This window comes from Oryctolagus cuniculus, chromosome 14 (assembly GCF_051225735.1).
Source record: "Oryctolagus cuniculus isolate XC-2025 breed Fujian yellow rabbit chromosome 14, ASM5122573v1, whole genome shotgun sequence".
Lineage (NCBI taxonomy): Eukaryota > Metazoa > Chordata > Mammalia > Lagomorpha > Leporidae > Oryctolagus > Oryctolagus cuniculus.
In genome coordinates this window covers 805,579-830,897 of record NC_142880.1, presented here as the reverse complement: position 1 = coordinate 830,897, position 25,319 = coordinate 805,579, and the positions used below count along the sequence as shown (strand labels likewise).

Below are 25,319 nucleotides of genomic sequence, written 5' to 3'. Positions count from 1 at the left end.
TGTGTGACGGCGGCACAAGCCTCCAAGTGCGCAGTCCAGCGCAGCTGCACCGGCCCGGCTGCGTGTCCCGTGCTGTACTGAGAAGTGAGGGCTGTGTTAGCGTCAGTCTTTGCAAAGGGGTCGGGTGCTCAGAGCAGCATCTGCTGGGGGGCTGCGCCCACCCGCATACGTCCAGGGACCTGGGGACCGGGGCCGGCCTCAGCCCCCAGGGCGCCTTGCACAGTGCAGCTGGCCAGGAGCCCACTGTAGGTTCCGTGCTCGCGTCCCTTCTTGGTCTCGTCCGCCCGCACGGCTGCCTGTGCGTGTGCGCAGCACCGCCTGTGTGAGGCACGGTGACAGGTCTCAGAGGTGTGCAGGCAGCACCTCGGCTGAGCCTGGGAGTGGCGCTTGGGAAAAGGAGCCCTCGCTTGACGGGGACCAGAAACAGCGTCCCCAGGGAGCCGTACCGCAACTAGGGCTCCTTTTGGTCTCCACATGGCCCCTGTGAGCGCCAAGCCTGCCCCACGCTTCACCGGTGACACTGAGCAGCACTCTGCCAATTAAGCCGTGACTTCCCAGCTGTTCCCGTGCGCGCCCAGCACCTCTGTGACACCCGCGGCAAACGGAACCCCGAAGGACCGCGCCAGCTTGTTCTCTCTGGGTGCCTTCGCTGCCCCTCTGCGGGGCACCAGTTACATGGCCCGCTGATTGCCTAGGACGTCCTGCTGCTGCTTTCTCACCGCTGCGAGTGGCCGGGAAGTCCCACGGCGTCCCGTGTGAGCATTTCATGCACACACGTCACATACCGGGCTGCACGTGCGTTCTTCATGATCCACGCGAACGGCAGCTGCCGAGTGCCTGGTAGCGTGGCTGCCTGGTAGCGTGGCTGCCCGGTTCCATTGTTGCATCTTGGTGCTGGCTGTGCTGGGATCCCGAAACTTCCCCTCTCAAACACACGTGCAGTCACACGCATGGGTGCCCTGCCTTGCCTGCTCAACCGTATTTTAAATCCAGATAACCAGAGGGAAGCCCGGATGCCATCTTCTGCACCTCTGCTGGGTAGCGGGAATGAGCTGTTTCCACCCTGAGCGTCCGTCTCGGCCTCACTGCCACCCTGCACGGGTTTGAGCGGCTGCAGGTCACTCGCTGGTGGCCCTCTGAGCCCAGCACACGCAGGGGCTTCCACACAAGCTCCAGTGCCAGGCGGCACAGTGCCCAGGGGGTTGCGATCGGCGATTGGCTGAGAGGTGCCACGGGGGCAGCTCCTTCACAGGAAGAGAGAGGACTCCAGGAATGAACAACTTGTGACCGCTGTCCACGTGTGACCCAGCACCCGCCAGCCCCTAGCAAATCTTGGTGCTGCCTGGAGCCCACCTCAGCAGGCCAGGGTCCCCACAGCTCTGATCATGGGCATCCCCAGCGGTGGCCGCCAGCACAGCTGTGTGCACCCTTTCCCTGCGTGCCAGCGACCCCACCCCCGAGGCTGTGTGTGCCCCTCCCTGACCTCCCTACCTGTTGAATTACAGGGGAGAAGGTGCGTGCTAGGTCTGAGACCGAGGGAACAGCGCGATTTGCAACTTGTCTCTACAACCCTGAACTTTTTACGGTTGTTGATCGCACACACTGGGCAGCACTGGACCCAGCTCTGCAACATTGATGCTGCTTTTACGAAGCCCAGGACCAAGCGTGCATGGCTCCAGGTCAGGAGCTTGCAGAGCCCAGGGGAGGACCCCCGCCAGGACTGCGTGAGGAGGTGGTGCCACTGCCCTCGTTCCCTGGGCGTCGAATGCCAGGGACAGACGATGGAGCTGACGAGGCTCCATCTGGCCCCTGACCGCTGCTCTCTACGGCTATGGTGCCGTTTTCACGAAACTGCCACTCTGTCGAGTGGAAGCAGCGTCGCCAAAGCCGACTGGTGTGACCGTGACTGCCTTGGTTACCAGGAAAGCCGGGCAGGTGCGCGGCACAGGCTGCCACCACAGAAACACGGGGTGCCTCTGCCGCTCCCAGGGAAGTGGGCAATGAAAAGACAGCAAAGCCTGCAAACCTGAGGCCCACAGTGGGGCCATGGCGACATCACACAGCCTGCCACCTAGACTCTGGCACCTCGGGTCCTCCTTGTCCAGCCCCTTCCCAGTGAGCTCAGTTAGTGAGCTGGGCGGACAGAGTCTACCTCTGTGGGAAGCTCACTCACTCATGTGCCCGTGCAGCACTTGCTGGTCTGTATGCCTGTCGGCTTCCAGCATGGAGCTGGCTCTGCAGACAGGGGAGACAAAGACACAGACCTTGCTCCTTTTCTTCCCTCCCCTCCCTCTCCCCCTCCACTCTGGACTGAGCGGCAGGACCTGACCAAGGCATTGGCAGGGCCGGTTGTGCCCGTGTCCAGTCGTCCCTCCCTTAAGGACACCAGGCAGGTTGGACGGGGACCAGGTCTAACCCCCGCGCGTCTGTGCAGTTCCACCGTCAGCAGCTTCCGGGGCCAGCTGGATGCTCACCTGCCTGAGCCGGACAGACTCTGCTTAGAAATAATGTGCTTGTGGCTGCGGGTCCCTGCAGCTGAGATACAGCAGCAGAGCCAGCACGGAGGCGCCCTCACCGTGCGGGTGGTGTCCACTGCAGAGCGTGGGTAGGGCAAGTGGTGGAGGGAGGGACTACCAGGGCCCCGAGCTGGGCCGTGGCTGCTCAGGACTGGGGCTCAGACGGGCGTCACCGTCCCCTTTCCTGGGTCTGCAGCAGGGAGCTGACAGGCACGAGTGCCCACCACAGTCCCGTGAGCAGGTTCCGGTCACCTCTGTCCCGGTCCTGTGAGGGAGGAAGCTGGACGTCAGCCTGTGCAGGTTAGCGGGGCCCGAGGAAAGCGAGTGCCTTGGAAGGGAGAGGACACAGCAGCTCCCGCTCTCCTGAGCTGCCCAGGATCTCTCAGCATGAGGTCCCACCCACACCCGATAACCTGACTGACAGGTGGGCCCAGCCTCCCCCAGGGAACGCTCCCTGGGAGAGACCCCTGCCCAGCGCCGAGTGGGCTACCCAGGCTGCTGACACCGGGCAGTGACACCTCCACAGCCCCCCCCCCCACCAGGGAACGCTCCCGGGGAGAGACCCCTGCCCAGCGCCGAGTGGGCTACCCAGGCTGCGGACACTGGGCAGTGACACCTCCACAGCCTCCCCCAGTCTGACAGCAGTGAGTTGTAAAACCTTGGGAGAAATTTCCCTACTTCACGCTCAGCAAACCCTCTGTCCAGGAGAAGGGGGTGGGGGGACTGAGAACTGCGCCCCCTCCCCTCTTAAGCCCCAGACTGCATGCTCAGCAAAGCCTCTGTCCACTGAAGAGGGAGGGGGAGGAGAGAGGAGGGACCCTCCCCCCACTTCCCTTCGGAGTGCACCCTGCGTGCTCAGCTCGCAGCTCCTTCCCACCTGGCCTGTCAGGTGTGCGCTCTCCTTGAGCCACGTGACCTTGCTTCCCGCAGTCTGAGTGGCGGGGCACTCGCTGTCTTAGTTCTGTCTGGAGAGGCGCCCACCCGTCCTGATGGATGCCCAGCCCATTAACCCTACCACCTTGCTGACCACTCATCTCCGTCTCGCAACCGGAATCTTCTGTCCACTCCTCTCTGCAACAGCTCTTTTTGGAATGTCTAACTTGTATCTTATTTTTAGAAGCACAGATACAATTGCCCTTGTGTGTGTGTACCACAGTGTTTTCCAGCGCACTCATTGTGGAGACCAAACCCAGCTGAGCACACGCAGCCCTCCGCGGAGCTGGCCCTGCTGTGGTGAGGACGCTGGGCCCCCACACCCAGGGGCTTCAAGGCAGGTCGCCGTGTGGGGCAGGAGGCCCCTGGAGCTGTCTGTCTGGCCTTGCTTTCAAGGCATTAACTCCAGTACGACTGTCTGAGCTGGAATTCTACTTGGAACAACTGCATATCCGTGAGCGCATCTTACTTTTCCTTGTCAATTACATGTGGTTCATGGATTTAAAGCCCCAAACGGGAGCAGCACAAATGCCTCCAACAGCAGAGGACACAGGTGCACAGCGAACCCCACCCGCAAGGGCGAACCACATGCTGGACATCAGTCAAAGACGCCGTGGTACCCATTTACACCCCGCGGAGCCCAACAGCCGAGGCCCCTCCCTGCCGCCAGTCCTTGGAGCCGGACCACACCTGGGGACAGGGGAGAGGGGCTTCTGGGGCGGGGTGGCGGCTGCCTCCCACGCTGGGTGCCGGTCACATGAGCGCCCACCTTGTGACAGCCATCCGAGTGCCCCCTGGGCTGTGGCTCCCCTCTGCTGCCCACGACCCACCACCCAGAAGCCTACAGGAAGCCACTGCCAGGCACCTTGGGAGAAAGCCCAGGAGTCAGATTCACTGGGGGTGGGGGGTCAGATAAGGGAAAATTCAATTCCTCTTCTGCAGTGAATGCCTGGCGCGTTTGGCTCAGAAGGCGGCCGGGACGGCGGCCAAGGCCCTGTAACCGTTACGGACAGACCTGGGACAAATAGCCCGACTTCCGACTCGTGTAGGCATAAAGTCCCTGGCGGAGCGCCGAGCAGCAAAGCCAAGGCACAAGGACGGCCGCTGCAGATCCTCCCAGGGCCGAGGCCCCAGCCGCAGGCCGGGCCGCCGGCCCCCTCCCAGGGGTCTCTGGCTCAGAGCCACAGGGTTTCGTTCCAGAAGCGCTGACATAGCAGCTCCATTCTGACCACGAGAGCCCCGTGCTGTGCACTCCGCTGAGAGCTGTGGGGCTCCCAGGCATCTAGGAAAGGAGTCCCTGTCCCCTGGCAAACTTCTGAGCGTCCAGGGACAGTCAAGCCCGCCCGCGGCATGCGGGACCCGAGCAGCAGCAGCCCTGCGCAGACCCCACTCGGCTCCAGAGCTCCTTGTGACCCCCCCACCTCCTGCAGCACTGTAGCTCAGCCGGTAAAGCCGCCACCCAGGACACGGGAGCCCATATGAGCACATCCTGTGTCCCTGTATCCATGTGAGAGACCCAGGTGGAGTTCCTGGCTCCTGACTTTGGCCTGGGCCAGCCCTGACCATTGTGGCCCCTTGGGGAGTGAGCCAACAGGTGGAAGATCTGTCTCTCCCTTTCTCTCTTTTTTTTTTTTTTTTTTTTTTTTTTTTTTTTTTTGACAGGCAGAGTGGACAGTGAGAGAGAGAGACAGAGAGAAAGGTCTTCCTTTGCCGTTGGTTCACCCTCCAATGGCCGCCGCGGTCGGCGCGCTGCGGCCGGCGCACCGCGCTGATCCGATGGCAGGAGCCAGGAGCCAGATGCTTTTCCTGGTCTCCCATGGGGTGCAGGGCCCAAGCACCTGGGCCATCCTCCACTGCACTCCCTGACCACAGCAGAGGGCTGGCCTGGAAGAGGGGCAACCGGGACAGAATCCGGTGCCCCGACCGGGACTAGAACCCGGTGTGCCGGCGCCGCTAGGCGGAGGATTAGCCTAGTGAGCCGCGGCGCCGGCCTCTCCCTTTCTCTCTTTAACTCTTGCCTTTCAAAAAAAGACCCAGCTTGAACAGCACCTCCTCCAGGGAGCCCTCCTTCTCTGTGCCCCTTCAGAATCCTACCTCCTCATCCACTTCCCGGGGCTCTTCCTGTGCGCCTACTGTTTTTAAAGGAAGATGGCGGTGGTGATGAAGCTAGGACCGTCCTGTTGTTCCAGTTCCAGGGCGGGGCTCTCTGGACATCCCGCAGCAGGCAGTGCCTGGCACAGATGACAACACACAGATCCCCTCCCCCTGCTCTGGCTCTTCACCCATGGGAGTCACCTCCTCCCTGGGGACAGCTCTCCTAGTGCAAGGTCACCCCCAGCACCTGTCTCTGAGCACCAGGTGAACCCTGGACTCATGCCCACAATGAGCCGCACATGCCTGCAGCACCCCCCACCCTGGGCCCGCCCAGAAACTGCCCCCCCCCGGCTGAGCTCCGTGGCACCTGCCAGCCCCACCCAGGTCAGCCTGTTGGCCCTCACCAATCGTGGTTGGAGCTTCTGTGGCCGGAGCTTCCCACAGCTTCCCTTACCCTGAGGAGTGTGGCGCCAGGTGTCGTGGAGGGGGCCACAGCAGGCCCCCAGGTCCCTGACACTCACACTGCTTGGAGCAGCGAGCCTTGGCCCAGCACAGGAGGACCACAAGCCCAGAGCATCTGTGTGCAGTGGGCAAGGCAGGGAGTGCACTTGATAGCCTGTCATGGAAGCGGCCAGGCCCAGACACCGGAGGTCACCTCTAACCTCTGCCCCCAGGTCAAAGCAGTCACAGAGCCCTCCTGGGTTCGAGGGGAGGAGAAACAGCCTGAGCCCTGGCAGGGCACAGGGCAGCAGAGGAGCAGGTGCGGTGGCCTGGGCACAGCAGGACAGAGTGCAGAGGGGAGCCGGGAGCTCTCTGGGCCAGGACAGGAGGCCAAACACTGCAGCTGGGGCACTAGAAGGTCAGAAAGTCACTCGTGGGGACGGACAGTGATGAGGCAGCCGCCCAGGAAAGTCCCATGGAGACCGACAGCAGTGAGGTGTTGTTCTCTCTCTCTCTCTCTCTCTCTCTCTCTCTCTCTCTCTCTCTCCTTCTCTCTGTCACTCTGCCTTGCAAACAAGTAAGTTTTTCAGAAAGAAAGAAACAGGTAAGCATCCAAATCCTTCCTGGGCCTTCTGCGCGTGACATCCTGGCCATGCGGCTGGGGTCCCAGGCCGCCTGCTGTGGGATCTCCCCCAGGGCCGAAGGCTGCGCCCCACAGTTGTGCAAGGCGGAGCCCTGGCTCTAAGCCCTGCTCCAACCACAGAACCCGGCCACTGCCTGTGCCCTCACACAAGGATCCTGGGTCAGTTCCGAGCAGACCCGTGGTGAGGCCAGTGGGGTGGACAGTCAGGTCAAGTTCTTGTGGGTCCCGTGGAAGCTCTGTGCACCTGCCCTGCTCTGTCACATGCCCACTGAATCAGGGTAACAACGGCAGAGGGGGCCCGGCATTGTGGTGTGGTAGGTTAATCCTCTGCCTGCAGCACCAGCACCCTATATGGGGGCTGATTCTAGTCCTCTTCGGATCCAGCTCTCTGCCATGGCCTGGGAAAGCAATGGAAGATGGCCCAAGTGCTTGGGCCTCTGCACCCATGAGGGAGACCCGGAAGAAGCTCCTGGCTCCCATCTTCTGATCTGCCCAGCTCTGACCATTGCAGTCATTTGGGGAGTGAACAGCGGATGGAAGACTCTGTGTGTGTGTGTGTGTGTGTGTGTGTGTGTGTGTCTCCCTCTCTCTAGCCGTACATTTACCTCTCAAATAAGTAAAATATTTTTTTAAAAAAAAGAGAACAGAGTTTCTTTAAAAAAACAAAAACAAAAACAAACCAGCAGAGACGGTGTCACGGGTGTGGCGTATAAGGGTCCTGTCTTGTCTGCAGTAACACTGGTTCCAGCCTGCCCCAGGGTCTAGGTGAAAAGTTGCTGGGGCTTGTTCCCCCGTAGGCTCCGTCGTCCCACCTCCTCCTGGCAGATCAGCATCCGTGAGGGCAGCTGGCAGGCTGCACCCCCTTTAGGATTTATTTGAAGGGTTGGAGGGTTGGGGGGAGAGTAATCCATCTACCTGACAGCCCCCTGGCGTTCCCGGGAGAAGTCCAGTGTTTGTCAAGAACAGTGAGGCTGGATGGGAGGCGTGCGTCCCTGGCAGTCAGATGGCCGGAGTGAGAGCAGTGGGTGGGTGTGGCCTGGTGACCGCTCTGGTAACAAGGAATCCTGCTCTTGCAGTGGGTGTCAGGCGTCCTCATGGCAAAGCGGGTACCTCGGGTGGTGCCCGTGTTAACCGGCCACACGGGGTCGATCCACAGCCCATCCGTACATCAAAGCACACCCTCTGGTGCATGGCAGGTGCATCCAATTAGATCATGCGTTAGACAGGCACGGGGAGGACGGGAGCAGGTGCGAGGCGGGCGCGGACATCACCCATTCACTTGTTCACAGCCAGCTACCGAGGCGTTCCTGAGCGCCGGGGACGCAGGAGCAGTGACAGCTCCCGTCCTCGCGGATCCTGGTGGCTTCTGGAGACACTTTTTGCTGTTACAACGGGGGCGGGGGTGACGTCCAGCAGGTGGTGGCCAGGCTACTGCCGGGCTTCCTCCATGCACAGGGCCATTCCCCCACCCCCAAACAAAATGACGCACCCTGCAGTGAGAGCTGAGAAATCTGCCTCACTCTGCCCCATCGGCTCCACGAGGCCCGGTCACTCAGGAACTCAGCAAAGGCCCTGAGACACCAGCCTGACCCCGTGCATGCCTCTCTGCCCACACTGGGTGAAAGAAGGGGCAGCTAGGCACAGCCCTACCGACGGTGCCGACACGGAGGGCGTTCTCACTGCGCCATGACACAGCCAGTGACACGATGCTGCGACTCCACGCCCGCGGTGGGACAGACCAAGGCATCACCAGTGGCCTCTGGCTCAGCTTTATGTGGCCCAGGGGTCGCACATTCCAGGAGATGTTAAGAAGTGATCATCTTCCACCCTTAACCCCGGCACTTCCCTTCCAGCCGGGATGGCAGCAGCCATGATGGAACATACGAGCGGGAGGGTCCTCAAGACACGGGGCTGAGAAGGGAACCAGAGAGGCAAGAGCGGACCGAAGCCCTGTGACTGCATGGGGAGGGCCCACGCAGGAGCAGGGGAGGCGGGGCTGTGGGGAGGACCCACACAGGAGCAGGGGAGGCAGGGCTGTGGGAAGGACCTCACACAGGGGAGGCGGGGCTGTGGGGAGGGTCCCACACAGGAGCAGGGGAGGCGGGGCTGTGGGGAGGGTCCACACAGGAGAGGCAGGGCTGTGGGGAGGACCCACATAGGAGCAGGGGAGGTGGGGCTGTGGGGAGGACCCCACACAGGAGAGGCAGGGCTGTGGGGAGGACCCCACGCAGGAGCAGGGGAGGCGGGGCTGTGGGGAGGGCCCACACAGGAGCAGGGGAGGCGGGGCTTGGGGAGGGCCCCACGCTGGTCAGGCAGGGAGGTGCAGGCAGCCAGCTGAGCTCCTGGGTCAGGAGACTCCACTGCGAGTCTGGGAGACCGAGGTGGGTGCACTTGGGTGCAGCAGCAGAGAGGAGAATGCTGCACTGGGTATGACTCCAGGGGTCTACAAAGAGCCCCTCAAGGGGTCAGCTGAGTCCTGACCACACGGGTGCAGGGACTCCCCGGAGGCTGGGAACTCAGCACAGAGGCCTCCAGGCACAGTGCTCGCAGCTGCCACAGGCGAGGAGAAGCACCTGCTGCCTGCAGCCACAGCGGAAGCTGGCGACCCAAAGGGCACCGGGCAGAGCACACCGAGGGCCCTGTCTCGGGGCTGATGAGGTCTGACCCAGACTGAGCCCTGCCCCGTGCCACCCAGCAGACTCCAGACGCAAGATTCAGTGCCTCAGGCTGCCAGCGAGCGCATCCCAGAGCCATGCTCAGGAACCTTTACCGCCACGGCTCTGACAGCTCACAGACCCACAGAATGGAAACAGCGCCTGTGGCCAGTGATAGCCGTCCTCCAAAGGCGGCGCTGTGGACCACACAACATCACACAGCAACAATACCAGCAGAGCTGCCTCGTGGCTGACTGGGATTTATCCTGGGAACGCACGGTGGGTTTATCACTTAAAATTCAATCAGTGTCTCACCATAACAACACACCAAAACCCAACACGTGGTCATCTCAACAACAACACGTTTCGAAAACCCCAGGTTCACTCAGGAGAGTAACAGACAGGCACGGCGGCGGACGGGGCTTCCTCAAGCCGACGTAAAACAATCTGCTCACGTCTTAGCTGCCGCCGCCGCACTTCCTCCTGAGATCAGAGGCAAGATGACAAGGCTCAGTCCCTGTTCTGCTCAGCATTGCATTGAAGGTTTTACTCGTGGCACAGGAGTGGAGAAGAAGGGACCGTCTGTGCTCGCTGCTGGAGGAAAGCATCGTGAGGAAGGTCCACGGAGTCGAACCAGCTCTGCAACTCAGTGCCAGAGGCAACCAGAGGATGAGCCAAAGCTAGCAACGGTCAAGATGTGGAGCTAAGCAAGGAACCACTGCTACGTCCTCGGACGAGATAAGGGAAACACGGGGTGTACACGCGCGCGCACACACACACACACACACACGGCCGAACATTATCCAGCCACTAAAAGAAATGACATTCTGACATTTGTGGCAACTTGGATGGACATGAAGGACATTATGCTAATGAAACAAGTCACATATGAGTGACAGCATCACCTGTGCTCGCTGACACCGAGACGCTAACGGCACTGACTTCATAGAAGCAGAGAAGGGCCACTGAGGAGGAGGGGGGACAGCTGGTGGGCACAGGGGTGCAGCTGGCTGGGAGGAGTAAACGCCAGCGTTCTGTGCTCCAGTAGGGCAACCATGTTGAGAACAATTGTTCATCTCGAGGTAGCCAGCAGAGAGGATTTCAGTATTCCCAGCACGGAGAGATGACAAATGCTGCGAGGGACGGATGCGCCAACTGCCTCCCCGACTTGATCTTCACAGCGTGTGTACGGGTACTGAAGCAGCACACTGCCCCAGGCTCTGTAGTATTATTATGTCAATTAGCAACTAAAAACTTAGAAAGCAACAAAGCAGAACAAACATGAAAGAAATGAGAGCCATGGGGTGACCACAGAGGCTGTCTCGGGAGGGACCGTGCAGACCCGTGGAGTGACCGCGCAGAACATGAAAGGAAGCCGCAGAAAGCCACTTGAAAAACCAGCTGAATTTACCAAGGCACTGGCTGCATGCAGCAGGTTAAACATTTAAGGAAATAATGACATTTCTAATGGTTGTCAAAGGGACATCAGGAGAAATCAGACAAAAACTGAAAGCTACAAAATATTGCTAACAGAAATGCAAAATGGACAAGGAGAGGCAGCTGTGGCACTGCCCACGTGGACAGTTACTCTCCTAACATAGAACTCGGGAATAGATTGTTTGAATGTGGTCAGAGGGACAGGACTGAGGTCACACAGAAAGTCACAGAGAACAGGGGCAGAGATGACGTCACACAGGGCAGTCGGGGGACAGAGATGACATCACACAGCACAGTCACAGGACAGAGATGACATCACACAGGGCAGACAGGGACAGAGATGACGTCACACAGGGCAGTCAGGGGACAGAGATGACATCACACAGGGCAGTCAGGGGACAGAGATGACGTCACACAGGGCAGTCAGGGGAGAGAGATGACATCACACAGGGCAGACAGGGACAGAGATGACGTCACACAGGGCACTCAGGGGACAGAGATGACATCACACAGGGCAGTCAGGGGACAGAGATGACATCACACAGGGCAGTCGGGGGACAGAGATGACATCACACAGAGCAGTCACAGGACAGAGATGATGTCACACAGGACAGAGATGACATCACACAGGGCAGTCAGGGGACAGAGATGACATCACACAGGGCAGTCAGGGGACAGAGATGACATCACACAGGGCAGATAGGGACAGAGATGACGTCACACAGGGCAGTCAGGGGACAGAGATGACATCACACAGGGCAGACAGGGACAGAGATGACGTCACACAGGACAGTCAGGGGACAGAGATGACATCACACAGCAACAGAGATGACATCACATAGGGCTGTCACAGGGACAGATGACATCACACAGGGCGGTCGGGGGACAGATGACATCCCTGCAAGAGCCCCAGGAATGGAATAAAATAGAGAGCCCGCCCCATGCATGGGTGAAGGACGCAGCTGTTCCCGGAAACGAGAAACGGATCGACGGGTCGTAGTGACGCCCTGCTCACCGATGTTCAGGACGTGAGGACTGGAGGCTCAGGAGAACGCCGGGTGTGTGCAGGGGACTGGAATGCTGGCGACGGTGCTCTGTCCAGGCCGCGGGGTGAGCAGTCTCCTGGTGACAGCACACCTGCAGACAGAGCAGCGTCCGTCACACTTACACGTCTGGGGTTTAATGCAGAGCAGGTGAACAGCGCAGGAGACACCTGAATCCCCACTCCAGCCAGCGGCCGAGCCACGGCCTCAGCGGCTCTCCCAGGAGCGCTCACCCGAGAGGACGTTCAGGGACAGCTCTGCTTGTCCCCGGGCTGAGTGCTGGCCCCTCTGGCAGGAGGGTCCCAGGGTCTCACAAAACCTCACGTCGTGGGCCCATCAGACACAGAGCCACCCCTGCCAAAATACCAGTGACCCGAGAACCGCTGAGTGCGTGTGCCGAAGGCGAGTCACAGGAAGCGGCGAGTTAACAAGGACACGGAGCGTCTCCAGCGTTCTACCTTCCCAGCGCGCAGGGAAACTGGCTGGAGGGAGGGAACCCACGTAAGTGTGCGCGAGAAACTGCTCACCTGGGGGGGGAGGTGTGTGCCACACCTGTGTGCACCCACACGCACAGGCACACAATGCACTGTAATACCACACACATGCACACAGTGTACACTCACATACACATCCGTGTACGTGTACACAGATGCAAATGCACCCACATGTACACCCACACACATCCATGCACGCAGATACACGAACATGCACACTCACACACATGCATGCAATACCACACACATGCACACAGTGTACACTCACATACACATCCGTGTACACATGCACATGCACACAGATGCAAATGCACCCACATGTACACCACACACATCCACACACGCAGATGCACAAATGTGTACACTCACACACATGCATGCAATACCACACACATGCACACAGTGTACACTCACGTACACATATGTGTACACATGCACACGGATGCAAATGCACCCACATGTACACCCACACACATCCACGCACGCAGATGCATGAACGTGTACACTCACACACATGCATGCAATACCACACACATGCACACAGTGTACATGCAATACCACACACTTTCACAGTCACACACATGCACACCTTAGTCGCAGAGGCACGTGCACGCACACCTGTGCTCTTGTCCTCCTGCTGGAGGCATCGGAATCCAGTGCCACGCTGTGGGGGAGTCCCGCTTCCTGGCTGTGCTCCGGAGCTCCTGGGTCAAACACCAATGAAAGCTTTGCACCCCCGCCCCCCCCCCCCCGCAACACGCTCCTTGGGAAGAGGAAGTGCCTGGTGTTCCAGGCCTGACAGGGGACTGCTGGCAGGGCCCACCGCCACTCTGCAGACAGCAAAGTAGGGCTGGGGGAGGCAGAGGCGCCAAACGCCAGGAACAGTCCTCATAGACACCCCGGGACAGAGTGGTTACACGTGAACACGGTTTTCTGTGGGAAAGAAATTTAACTTGGGTTCAGTGACTGCTGGAAGAACGGGCCCTCGCACCTGCAGGCACTGGGTGTGCCTCCGTGTCAGCCTTTACAAATAGCTGGAGCATGCGCGGGCCCCAGGTGGGCAGGGGAGCACAACCTGCAGGGCCAAAGCAGGCACGGCCCTTGCGTGGTGCACAAGGAGAATTTCCGTGGCAGCACACGGGTGTTACGTGGGACAGCCCCCTGCAAAGGCCGCGTGCCGCGCAGGCTGCGTTAAGACCCAAGCCAGCACAGTCACCGCTGCAGCAGTAGCACCAGAGGGACGGCAGGAGCAGAGATGGGAAAAAGCGCTTCTGACATACGGCTCCGGACGCGGGAGGGCAGCCACACGCGCGCTACCCGCAGGCTCACAGAGGCCCGGCAGGGGGCTGAGAGTGCAGACCTGAGGGGGCCAGACACCCCAGGGTCTCCAGAAAGTCCTGTGCTTTCACACCAGGACCGACCCGGCATGTGGGGCTCCTGGCCCTCCTGGGGCAACCACTGCATGGCTTTGCCTTCGAAGGGAAGACACGGCGGTTCCTGTCATGGGAGAGACGGCTCTGAGCGGTCCTAGCAGATGACAGGGTGGGCAAACACAGGGAGCAGAGGTGCAGGCATGTGCCTGGGGGCGGTGCCGTGGGCACTGCTCTCTCTGGGAGCTGCCACTCAGGACCAAGCCTGGGGGCGGTGCCATGGGCACTGCTCTCTCTGGGAGCTGTCACTCAGGACCAAGCCCGGGGGTGGAGCCGTGGGCACTGCTCTCTCTGGGAGCTGTCACTCAGGACCAAGCCCGGGGGTGGAGCCGTGGGCACTGCTCTCTCTGGGAGCTGTCACTCAGGACCAAGCCTGGGGGTGGAGCCGTGGGCACTGCTCTCTCTGGGAGCTGTCACTCAGGACCAAACCTGGGGGTGGAGCCGTGGGCACTGCTCTCTCTGGGAGCTGTCACTCAGAGCTGGGCCTGGGGGTGGAGCCGTGGGCACTGCTCTCTCTGGGAGCTGTCACTCAGGACCAAGTCTGGGGGTGGAGCCGTGGGCACTGCTCTCTCTGGGAGCTGTCACTCAGGACCAAGCCTGGGGGTGGAGCCGTGGGCACTGCTCTCTCTGGGAGCTGTCACTCAGAGCTGGGCCTGGGGGTGGAGCCGTGGGCAGTGCTCTCTCTGGGAGCTGTCACTCAGGACCAAGCCTGGGGGCGGTGCTGTGGGCACTGCTCTCTCTGGGAGCTGTCACTCAGGACCAAGCCCAGGGTTGGTGCCGTGGGCACTGCTCTCTCTGGGAGCTGTCACTCAGGACCAAGCCTGGGGGCGGTGCCGTGGGCACTGCTCTGTCTGGGAGCTGTCACTCAGAGCTGGGCCTGGGGTGGTGGTGTGTGCAGTGTGCAGCCTCTGTTTTGTGCGGGTGTCAGCACCTGCGTTGGAATGAAGGTTGGGGAGGAGCCAAGGCTGTCCCGGGAGACCAGCACTGGAGCATCAACTCAGAGTTCTCCGGGAGAAGCTCATTTTGTTTAAGCACCTGATCTAGAAGTTCCTCTTCTTACGAGACTGTAACACAGCGAGAGGCTGGGTGCAGGGCACTGCGACTCCGTCCAGGCCCTGGGACTGACGAGATGAACTGAATGGCAGACGTTCCCAACGAGTCACCAGCTGACGCTGCTTCTAGTGACAAAGTGACTTCCAGACCAGGAGCAGAACATTCACACTGACGAGCAGGGCGCGCCCAGCCGCCTGCCTCAACTCAAGTTCATGTCTTCCGTTCAGTCTGATGCCCGGCACCAGCAGGGTCTCAGCACCTGGGGCTCGGGGCATGAGGCGGCACGGGCTGGGGCGGGGGTGCCAGGACCAGAGGGGAATGGGTGCCTTCGAGAGAGAAGGCAGCTCGTTTCCAGCAAGAACGTTCGTTGTCGGGGCAGACATTCAGTGTTGGAAATACTGCCTTGGACTCAGTAATGCACACTCACTTTCACAAAACAGAACAAAAGCAGGCACTGGCAGGGACAGTGAACGCGTGGTGGATTCCAGGGCTGAGCAGGCTAAGCCGGGTCACTCTGCCGGCTGCCAGAGCAGGGGAGCGCCGAGCTGAGAAGCAGACGAACTGCGAGTCAGCTTCACCAGGGCCACTGTGTGTCAGTCCCGCCTGGGGCACCGTACGTGTGTCACCCAGGACGTCACATGTGTCACTCTCACTGGGGACATCACAAGTGCCAGCATCACCAGGGATGTCATGTGTGTCAGCCTCACCAGGGCCGCCGTGTGTCAGTCCTGCCCGGGGCACCATGAGTGTGTTGCCCGGGACGTCATGTGTGTCAGACCTACCAAGGGTAACCATGCGTGTTGGTCTCACTGGGAATGTCACGCGTGTTGGTCTCACTGGGGACGTCACGTGTGTCAACCTCACCAAAACACACTTTCACCCTGCAAACAAGGGAGGACTTCAGCTTGTATCACAGATTCCAAGAATGAAGAATGCCCTTTGGAGATGGGAGAAGCTGGCACCGTGCCAGCCCAAGCCTGCGGGGTCCACGCCCACAGCACGCGCCCGGCCGCTCCTCCCCTGACACAGAGTGCACCACCGCGCTGGCCCCCTGTGGGGCGGGCTTCCACACTGCTGCCCTCCAGGCCTGCGCGGTGGGCACCGGGTGCACCGGGGCTGGAATGCGACCCCCACTCACCCATCGTCACCGCGGCGAGGCTCACGACACCACGGGTAGTATACGACGCTCTTCAGACAGTCCGCAAAAGGCAGAATTAAGAGTCATTTTGGTGAAGCCCCCGAAACCCATGCACTGTTTTCGTAACACATCCTCCGTACATGTGCTTGAAGATCCCTTGGAAGCACAGCACGTACACTCCTCTCTGAGACTCCCCGCCCCTGAGCACGGCACGGCCCGGCTGCGGGCCCTCACCAGCGTGCTGCGAAGCAGAGGCGGCCCCCACCCGCGGCTCGCCTTGCTCTCAGCAGGACCACAGCCCCACGTGAGTCCCGAGCTCTGGGCTGATGAGAGCTGATCCCTTGAGCTAATTTCCATTTTTCTTCCCCTCAAAATCGGACGGGGACAGTCAGGGGTCAGGCGCTGGGAAGAGGGAGGAGGAAGGTGACTTCTGGAATCTGGGGCTCACTTCCCTCCCAGCCTGAGGCTATGTCCTGGTGACACCCCGAGACTGACGTCCCAGACCCCTGGGCTCACACCCTCCACCCCAGCCACCAGTCGCGAGCACATCGCTCTCTGTGCCCTGGCGCCCGGGGAGAGGGGCCCGGGCTCACGGCTCCACACTGGGCACTGCCGCCAGGCCCTTCCCAGAAGCCACACCGCAGGGCCCAATCCTGCTACAAACACAGCTGCTGTGGGTGCCGCCCAGGGTGGGGGGGTTCACAATGCAGCAGGAGAGGACAGTGTGCGAGTGACACGCACAGCAGGGGGCGGTGGTCCCCACCCCACCCCCTACAGAGTGCACAGCAGGGGGCGGGTGGTCCCCGTGGAGGGCGCGCACGGCAGGGCAGGTGACCTCTGGGGGAAGGAGAGCTCGGGAGGTCACTCTCACAGCCCTGCGTTTCCTGGTGGTCAGTGGTCACTCTCACAGCCCTGTGTTCCCTGGTGGTCAGCGGTCACTCTCACAGCCCTGTGTTTCCTGGTGGGCAGTGGTCACTCTCATAGCCCTGTGTTTCCTGGTGGGCAGTGGTCACTGTCACAGCCCTGTGTTTCCTGGTGGGCAGTGGTCACTCTCACAGCCCTGTGTTTCCTGGTGGTCAGAGGTCACTCTCACAGCCCTGCACTTCCTGGTGGTCAGTGGTCACTCTCACAGCCCTGTGTTTCCTGGTGGTCAGCGGTCACTCTCATAGCCCTGTGTTTCCTGGTGGGCAGTGGTCACTGTCACAGCCCTGTGTTTCCTGGTGGTCAGTGGTCACTCTCACAGCCCTGTGTTTCCTGGTGGTCAGTGGTCACTCTCACAGCCCTGCACTTCCTGGTGGTCAGTGGTCACTCTCACAGCCCTGTGTTCCCTGGTGGTCAGTGGTCACTCTCACAGCCCTGTGTTCCCTGGTGGTCAGTGGTCACTCTCACAGCCCTGCACTTCCTGGTGGTCAGTGGTCACTCTCACAGCCCTGTGTTCCCTGGTGGTCAGTGGTCACTCTCACAGTCCTGTGTTTCCTGGTGGTCAGTGGTCACTCTCACAGCCCTGAGTTTCCTGGTGGTCAGTGGTCACTCTCACAGCCCTGTGTTCCCTGGTGGTCAGTGGTCACTCTCACAGTCCTGCGTTTCCTGGTGGTCAGCGGTCACTCTCACAGCCCTGCGTTTCCCAAGGCTCTGCAGCATGGAGGGCCGTGCAGGCGTACCGCGGTCAGAGCAGGAAGCCACCTGAGGGGCTGCTCCGGGAGCCAGGTCCTTCCCAGCACAGCTCTGGTCAGACAACTCTGTGCATCTGTCATTTATAACATGAAAATGAAAACTTCCAGATCCTTCCCCTCCACGTGGGTCTTTTATTTTTTAGATAAACGAGTATTTTTGGTGATATGAGCACCCCCCTAACCAACACTCACATAAAAACAAAGCATTACTACTACCTCAAGAGTTGTTTTTATGTGTGGAGTCAGAGTGTATTATCATTTACACGATATGAGTCAGTGAAGCAATATTTATAACCACACACGGGGGTCTTTGTCAAAGTAGCCGAGTCGTGAAAACTAGTGAAGTGACCCACAATGGCCCTTGTCTGACGGCCCAGTCAGCACACACAGCAGAGCCAGCCCCCACCCCTGTGGACACCACCACTGAGTTCCCTGAATACGGCTGGGACTCCAGGCACAGCTACGGGAGCCCCGGGGGAGGGCACCCTCCAGGGCAGCCCTGCCCCTTCCCAGAACACCTGAGGCAGCAGAGTGCTCTCGGCTTCAATTATGCGGCCCTTCCCAGCACCCCCTGCTCCTGAGAGCCATGACGGGGTCCTTCCCAGCACCCCCTGCTCCTGAGAGCCATGACAGGCCCTTCCCAGCACCCCCTGCTCCTGAGAGCCATGACGGGGCCCTTCCCAGCACCCCCTGCTCCTGAGATGACAGGGCCCTTCCCAGCATCCCCTGCTCCTGAGAGCCATGACAGGCCCTTCCCAGCACCCCCTGCTCCTGAGAGCCATGACAGGCCCTTCCCAGCACCCCCTGCTCCTGAGATGACAGGCCCTTCCCAGCACCCCCTGCTCCTGAGATGACGGGGCCCCTCCCGCACGTTCCTCTGCAGCTGACAGAAGCATGGCATGGCGACGTCAGACGTGTCCGCCAGTCTGAGCTGAGTTTAGACACAAGCTTGCCCCTGCTCTCGCTCTGAACAGCAGTGGGGGACACTGCCCGTTACGTTTGAGTTTAAAATGGGTCTCCTGACGTGAAAGAGGCTGCAAGGCCATTCCTCCGTGGTGAGGCGCCCTAGGGGAGCTGCTTGGGTGGGACAGGTCACCTGCAGCCTGCAGATTTGCAGTCAGGCCCTGGCGTCTGGTGGAGGCTGGCCACGGCAGAGTGGGTGTGCAGGGCCGCTCACCTGGCGACCCAGGAAGTGGAGAGAAGGCAGGGACCTCCGCTGAGGGCAGCCCCCAGACCCACTCGCACGGAGTGAGCTGGCATCCACTCCGGTACCCAGCAGCCTCAGCGCTGCGACTTCAGACGTGACGCAGCTGCATCATCCGGGGAAGCCGGGTCCCCCCCCAGTGCCTGGGGAAGCCAGGTCCCCCCCCCCACAGCGCCTGGGGAAGCCGGGTCCCCCCCCCTCCCCAGCGCCTGGGGAAGCCGGTCCCCCCCCCCAGTGCCTGGAGAAGCCGGGTCCCCCCCCTCCCCAGCGCCTGGGGAAGCGGGTCTCCCCCCACAGCACCTGGGGAAGCCAGGTCCCCCCCAGCACCTGGGGAAGCCAGGTCCCCCCCTCCCCAGCACCTGGGGAAGCCAGGTCCCCCCCCAGCACCTGGGGAAGCCGGGTCCCCCCACAGCATCTGGGGAAGCCAGGTCCCCCCCCAGTACCTGGGGAAGCCAGGTCCCCCCCCAGCACCTGGGGAAGCCGGGTCCCCCCCCAGCACCTGGAAGCCAGGTCCCCCCACAGCATCTGGGGAAGCCGGGTCCCCCCCCCAGCACCTGGAAGCCAGGTCCCCCCCCAGCACCTGGGGAAGCCAGGTCCCCCCCCAGCACCTGGGGAAGCCGGGTCCCCCCCCACAGCACCTGGCGAAGCCAGGTCCCCCCACAGCACCTGGGGAAGCCAGGTCCCCCCCACACACAGCACCTGGGGAAGCTGGGCCCCCCCCAGCACCTGGGTGTGGGGAGCAACTCGGACTAGACTAAGTTACTGGAATTAAGACTTATTCTATGCATCTGCTCTCCCACAATATGGCGCTGGGAGAGGAGAAACAGCTTCTACGCAGCTGCCTCCAGTTCAACCAATAAACTGTAGGACCTGCTCCTGATTGGAGGAGAGCAGCGTACTCGGCGTGTGGGTAGCAGAGTTGGGATTGGTGGAAGAGGACTATAAAGGAGGAGAGAGACAACATGCACCAGGAACATCTATCTGAAGGAACACCTGAGCAGCCCCCAAGAGAGCCGGCCGGCGGTGTGCCGCTCCCCCGCGGAAGTGGGGAATGTGGCAGGGGGAACCGCCCTTCCACGGAGGTGGAAGGGTCGGTAGCCAACCCGGGAAGAACCAGCAGCAAACCCGGGGAGGGCCGAGCAGACGAAAGAACAGCGCAGGGTCCTGTGTCGTTCCTCCACGAAGACGGGGAGTGACATAATGGTGCCGTGACTCGGATTAGGAAACCTAGGAGGGAAGAAACGGGAAGAACTGGGAAAATACCGGAGAGAGAGACTAGCAAAGAGCCTAGGGAAAAGCCGGACGGAAAAGGTGCCGGAAGAAGCTATCAAAAGCCTAGGCATAGACTCAGATACAGACTACGGGGGGAAGCTGGGAGAAATCTCTAAGGTCGAAAGCGAAAGTGAAAGCTAGAACAAACAGACTCGGATACGGACTGTGGGGAGAAGCCAGGAGAAATGAGGGAGGAATATTGTTGGAAGAAAACTTAGGGAAACATACCGGGTAGAGAAAAATGTTAGGGAAATTGAAGCTGCGGGGGCAGGCCGAGGCGGAAACGTAAGCTATGTTGGAATTCTTCAAGTCAGCCCGGGGAACAAAAGGCGAAAAGCTAAAACTAGAGGTGGACACGTAAGCCAGGTTGGAATCCGTCAGATTAGCCCGGGGAGCAAAAAACGGGAAGCCAAACCGTGAGGCGGAAGCGTGGGCTAGGTTGAATTCGCTAGGTTAGCCCGGGGAACTTGGATTGAATGCTAGTGGCGGAAACGTGAGCTGGGCTGTGTGATTCGCGGAAGCTGCCACGTGCAGAGAGAGCACGGGGCGTGAATAGATAGGGAACGTGGGGCTAGTGCGAGGCCGTGGTGTGGGCGTGAAGGGGCGCAGAGACCGCGGAGTGCGCGCACGAAGCCGGGAAGCCGCGCAGATGAGAGAAGCGCGGGCTGAAGCGGCTCAGAGCCAGGAAGCCGCCGAGAAGCAGCCTCGGGGCGGGCGCCGGGAAGCCACAGGGATAAGAAATAGAAGTTTAGAAGTAAAATGAGAGAAATAGGAATGCTGGCAGATAGAAGTAAAATAGGAGAGATAGGAATGCCCGGAGATAGAGAAATAGAGAAAAATAAGGCCTCCCCACAACACGGCAATGAGAGGGCTTGGATTCGGTCTGCCTGATTAGTAAGACGATAAGCACCTGTGGGCAACTCTAGCAAGCAGAGCAGAGTGTGTGCCGCGGGGCACCGAAGACAGGCACGTATCAACGCCAAAAATAAAAAGAAAGGGGGATCTGTGGGGAGCAACTCGGACTAGACTAAGTTACTGGAATTAAGACTTATTCTATGCATCTGCTCTCCCACAATATGGCGCTGAGAAGGGAGTAGCAACTTCTGCGCAGCTGCCTCTTGCTAGCTTGGGTGATGACCTGCAGGAGCTGATCCTGCTCCTGATTGGAGGAGAGCAGTGTACTCGGCGTGTGGGTAGCAGAGTTGGGATTGGTGGAAGAGGACTATAAAGGAGGAGAGAGACAACATGCACCAGGAACATCTAAAGGGAACATCTATCTGAAGGAACACCTGAGCAGCCCCCGAGAGAGCCGGCCGGCAGTGTGCCGCTCCCCCGTGGAAGTGGGGAAAGTGGCTAGGGGGAACCGCCCTTCCACGGAGGTGGAAGGGACGGTAGCCAACCCGGGAAGAACCAGCAGCAAACCCGGGGAGGGCCGAGCAGACGAAAGAACAGCGCAGGGTCCTGTGTCGTTCCTCCACGAAGAGGGGGAGCGACACCTGGGGAAGCTGGGTCCTCCCACAGCACCTGGGGAAGTCGGGTGCCCCCCCAGCACCCGGGGAAGCCGGGTCCCCCCCAGCACCCGGGGAAGCCGGGTCCCCCCCAGCACCTGGGGAAGCCGGGTCCCCCAGCACCTGACCAGGGTGTCACGGAGCTGTCCTCTGGTCCAGCTGTTGGAGGCTCGGGGTGGTTTCACGCTCAGTCGGCTGTTTGGATTTTATTGTTGTCATACCTGCTTTTCTCCTCTAACTTTCAAGTTTTCCTGTCTCAAGCTGTTTGCATCGTTTTGATAAGCTATCTCAAAATCTTTTTGGAAAGAAGTAGACAGATAGTCAAGGTGGGCAGGTAAGACAGCACATAGATTCTTATCACAAAGATCAGATCAGCAAAGATTCTTATCACAGCATTTGTTAAAAGGGGGGAAAATTGGAGACAGCCTAACTGTCGACATGAGGGAGCTGTTGGGTAAGACACGGCCCAGCCATAGAGGTAGCGCGAAGCAGCCACAGGTGGTGGTGTCCTGGTGTTCGAACCGAAAGGCCACACGGGGGTCTTTGAAGAAGGCAGTGAACAGGCTCGGTGCCGTCCAGCACCGCGCCAGACTCCCTGAGGCCTGGGGACGTGGGGTGAGGTGCAGGGTGGAGGTGAGGAGCAGAGCTCACCCCCAGGCTTCCCCAGGCCCCGTCAGGCCCCGTCAGGCCCCGTGGGGCCGCAGGGGCAGAGCAGAGGCCCTGTGAGGTCCCAGTGAGCTCGGACAGGCGCACTGCCGCCTGTCCCGCTTTAGACGGGGACTGAGCGCTGGGGGACCGCGCACACCTGCTAGGGCCGCCAGGAGCTCACTTCCACAGCGAGCGCATCCGCATCCGAAGTTCCGGCTCGGGTGCACTGTCCACAGCCCCTCCCACTTCTCGGGACCCTGCTCCCGGCCGCTCGCTCCCCGGCACCCCCTCGCGGCAGGCCTGTGGGTGTCTCCCTGGGGAGCTGGGCAGCTGCGCACCGGCCAGCCACGTGTTTATGCAAGGTCAGCATCCTTAGCCGGTCCAGGGTGGGGGCTGCTGGGCGACGACTTCTAGAAGAGGGCGTCAGGTCCACGGGAACTTGCCTGAGCTGTGCCGGCGTCCACGCCGCCCACGCGATCGGGTGGAGCTCGGGACCTGCTGAGAGGCCTCCTCCCCGGCCCCAGGCTGGCGTCGCCGGAGCCAGGTGGGTCCTCTCCCTCACGCGGGTTCCTGCCCTCCTCCTCCAAGCTCGGGTGGGGTGGGCAGGCCGTGAGCTCTGGAACCACGTTGTGACAAGCGGCCAGCAGGGTCCCCGCGGCCGGCGGCCCTCCATGTGCACAGGCTGCTCATGGCCACAGAGGGAAAGTTGTCTTCCCACTGGCCGCAGCTGCTCTGCCCACCGCCGTGGCCACAGAGGGAAAGTCGTCTTCCCACTGCCCGCAGCTGCTCTGCCCACCCCGGGCTGGAGGCTGATTGACACCTGACACTGACATGCGATGGGACTCAGGCTCTGATCCAAGCCCCGGCTCAGGGGCACCTGGACATGGAGCCCAGGGCGCCTCCTGCAGACCCAACGGTGGGTGCATGGCTTCCTGCCTGATGGCACCCGGGGCTGCAGAGGCCACAGACACAGGTAACCTCCCAGCACAGACAGAGAGGTGCTTGTGCTTAGTGCCCATGACACAGCACAGACAGGTACTGGTGCACAGTGCTCATGCTTAGTGCCCATGACACAGCACAGAGAGATACTGGTGCTTAGTACTGCTGACAGAGACCAGGTAGCCTCACACAGCAGAGAGGTCTAGGCTGTGGTGTGGTGAGCTGGGGTGTCCAACACCAAGGTGCAGCATCTGGCGAAAGGCTTCTGTGTGCATCCGCTGTGGGCAGTGGCAAAGGGAGGGAGCAGGCCTGAGACGGACGGGGCTCCTGCAGCCCCCCTGTGACGGGCACACGTGCATCGGTGCGGCTGGGGTGTACCCTGCACAGCGGCTTTGCAGGTGCGTGCAGCTCAGAGCGTCCGCACCCCAGTCCCTGCCTACCAGTCGGTGACCGTGCTCGGCACCCACTCCGCTCCTTCCAGCCACTGTGCTGATGCAAAAACTTGGACGCACCACATCCTTCAGAATATTAGCTTTTGATCTTCAAAGCTCAGGGTTTGAAATGCAAACTGGATTCTTTGAAACTGCGCAGAGGCTTGGGAGTCATGTGAACCCCCCCCCCCCGCCCCCCGGGAGCTGGTTCTTAATGTCTCCCTTCCAGGAGGAAGCTGATACTTCTGGTCCGCTGTGAAGCCAGGCGTGCCCCAAGGGTCAGAAGGAACCAGCCGGGGTTCTCCAACTGTGGATGTGAGAACGGCGTGTCTGTCCCCGCACTGGCCCCACGTGTTTCTGCCTGCCTCCACCCAGCAGTGCCCGTCCACGGCCCCCTCCCCGGTCTGTGGCCCGCCTCTGCGCCCATGAGGATGCGTGTTCCCCTCGCTGTTCAGGGGACTTGGACTCAGAGCCCAGGAGCCACCAAACACACAGCTGACAAGCGGAGTCGGGCCATCCAGCGTCTGCCAGTCACGGCCAGGAGAACCACAAGCAGAGAACAGAGATGGAGACGGATGCGCACCCAAGAAGTGGAAACTGGAATCGCTCGCTGAAGCAAGCGAGAGGGCAAACGCTACACCAGCAGCGACACCCGTTAGATCCACCACGACTGCAGCACCACAGATCCTGCCCCTCCGAGGACGCTCTACCACGTCTGATGAGGGTTCCCACTGAGATGAACTGCAATAACTCTGCAAGACACCTGGGCTGGGCAGCTGCAGGCCGTGCCGCAGACAGGAGCTCGGCGAGGCTCGGGGAGCTCACAGCTGCCCTGATGCTGACTCCTCTCCTACGTCAGAAACAACGTCGCTCAAGCGAGTATCGCCAGTTTCTGTCACAGCAGTTGAACGAGATGCACGCGAAGCCGTTTCAGCCTAACACTGCAGGAAGCCCAGATGCTGGCGCTCCAATGCCCAGTGATTTGATGGACCCCACTGTCTCTGTGATGTGAGAACCCAGGGCTGTGCTGTGAGCACTCAGGGCTGTGATGTGAGCACTCAGGGCTGTGATGTGAGCACTCAGGGCTGTGATGTGAGCACTCAGGGCTGTGATGTGAGCACTCAGGGCTGTGCTGTGAGAACCCAGGGCTATGCTGTGAGCGCTCAGGGCTGTGATGTGATGTCTCAGGGCTGTGCTGTGAGGACTCAGGGCTGTGATGTGAGCACTCAGGGCTGTGCTGTGAGAACCCAGGGCTGTGATGTGAGCACTCAGGGCTGTGATGTGAGCACTCAGGGCTGTGAGGTAATGACTCAGGGCTGTGATGTGAGGACTCAGGGCTGTGATGTGAGCACTCAGGGCTGTGATGTGAGGACTCAGGGCTGTGATGTGAGCACTCAGGGCTGTGATGTGAGGACTCAGGGCTGTGATGTGAGCACTCAGGGCTGTGATGTGAGCACTCAGGGCTGTGAGGTAATGATCAGGGGTGTGCTGTGAGCACTCAGGGCTGTGATGTGAGAACCCAGGGCTGTGATGTGGTACTCAGGTTGCTGGTCCCAGCGAGGTGCTGGTCTGGAGGGACAGCGTGCCGCGTCTTGAGTGTGAAGCTGGGATGCACATGGGGGAGGGTCCGGGTTTCTCGGGAAGGTTCAGTGCTTGCAGTTGGCGTCTTCCTGCTTAGGGGCTGCCTGCAGCACCACGAGGACGTGATGAACACAGGTGTGCGGGTGACTTCGGTTCCCGTCGAGAGGCAGCGGCCAGGCACCCACAG

General features: G+C 60.7%; 1 long non-coding RNA gene across 1 annotated transcript in view; it reads right to left on the bottom strand.

The window, feature by feature from the left end:
* Positions 1-9,535: 9,535 nt before the first annotated feature.
* LOC149122215 (uncharacterized) overlaps positions 9,536-25,319 on the bottom strand; it is a 70,753-nt gene continuing 54,969 nt past the window's right edge. Inside the window, exons 3-4 of the long non-coding RNA XR_016220217.1 lie at positions 11,734-11,855; positions 9,536-10,501 (exon numbers count right to left, since the gene is read on the bottom strand). This is a non-coding gene — a long non-coding RNA (uncharacterized LOC149122215). The remainder of the gene's footprint in view (positions 10,502-11,733; positions 11,856-25,319) is intronic.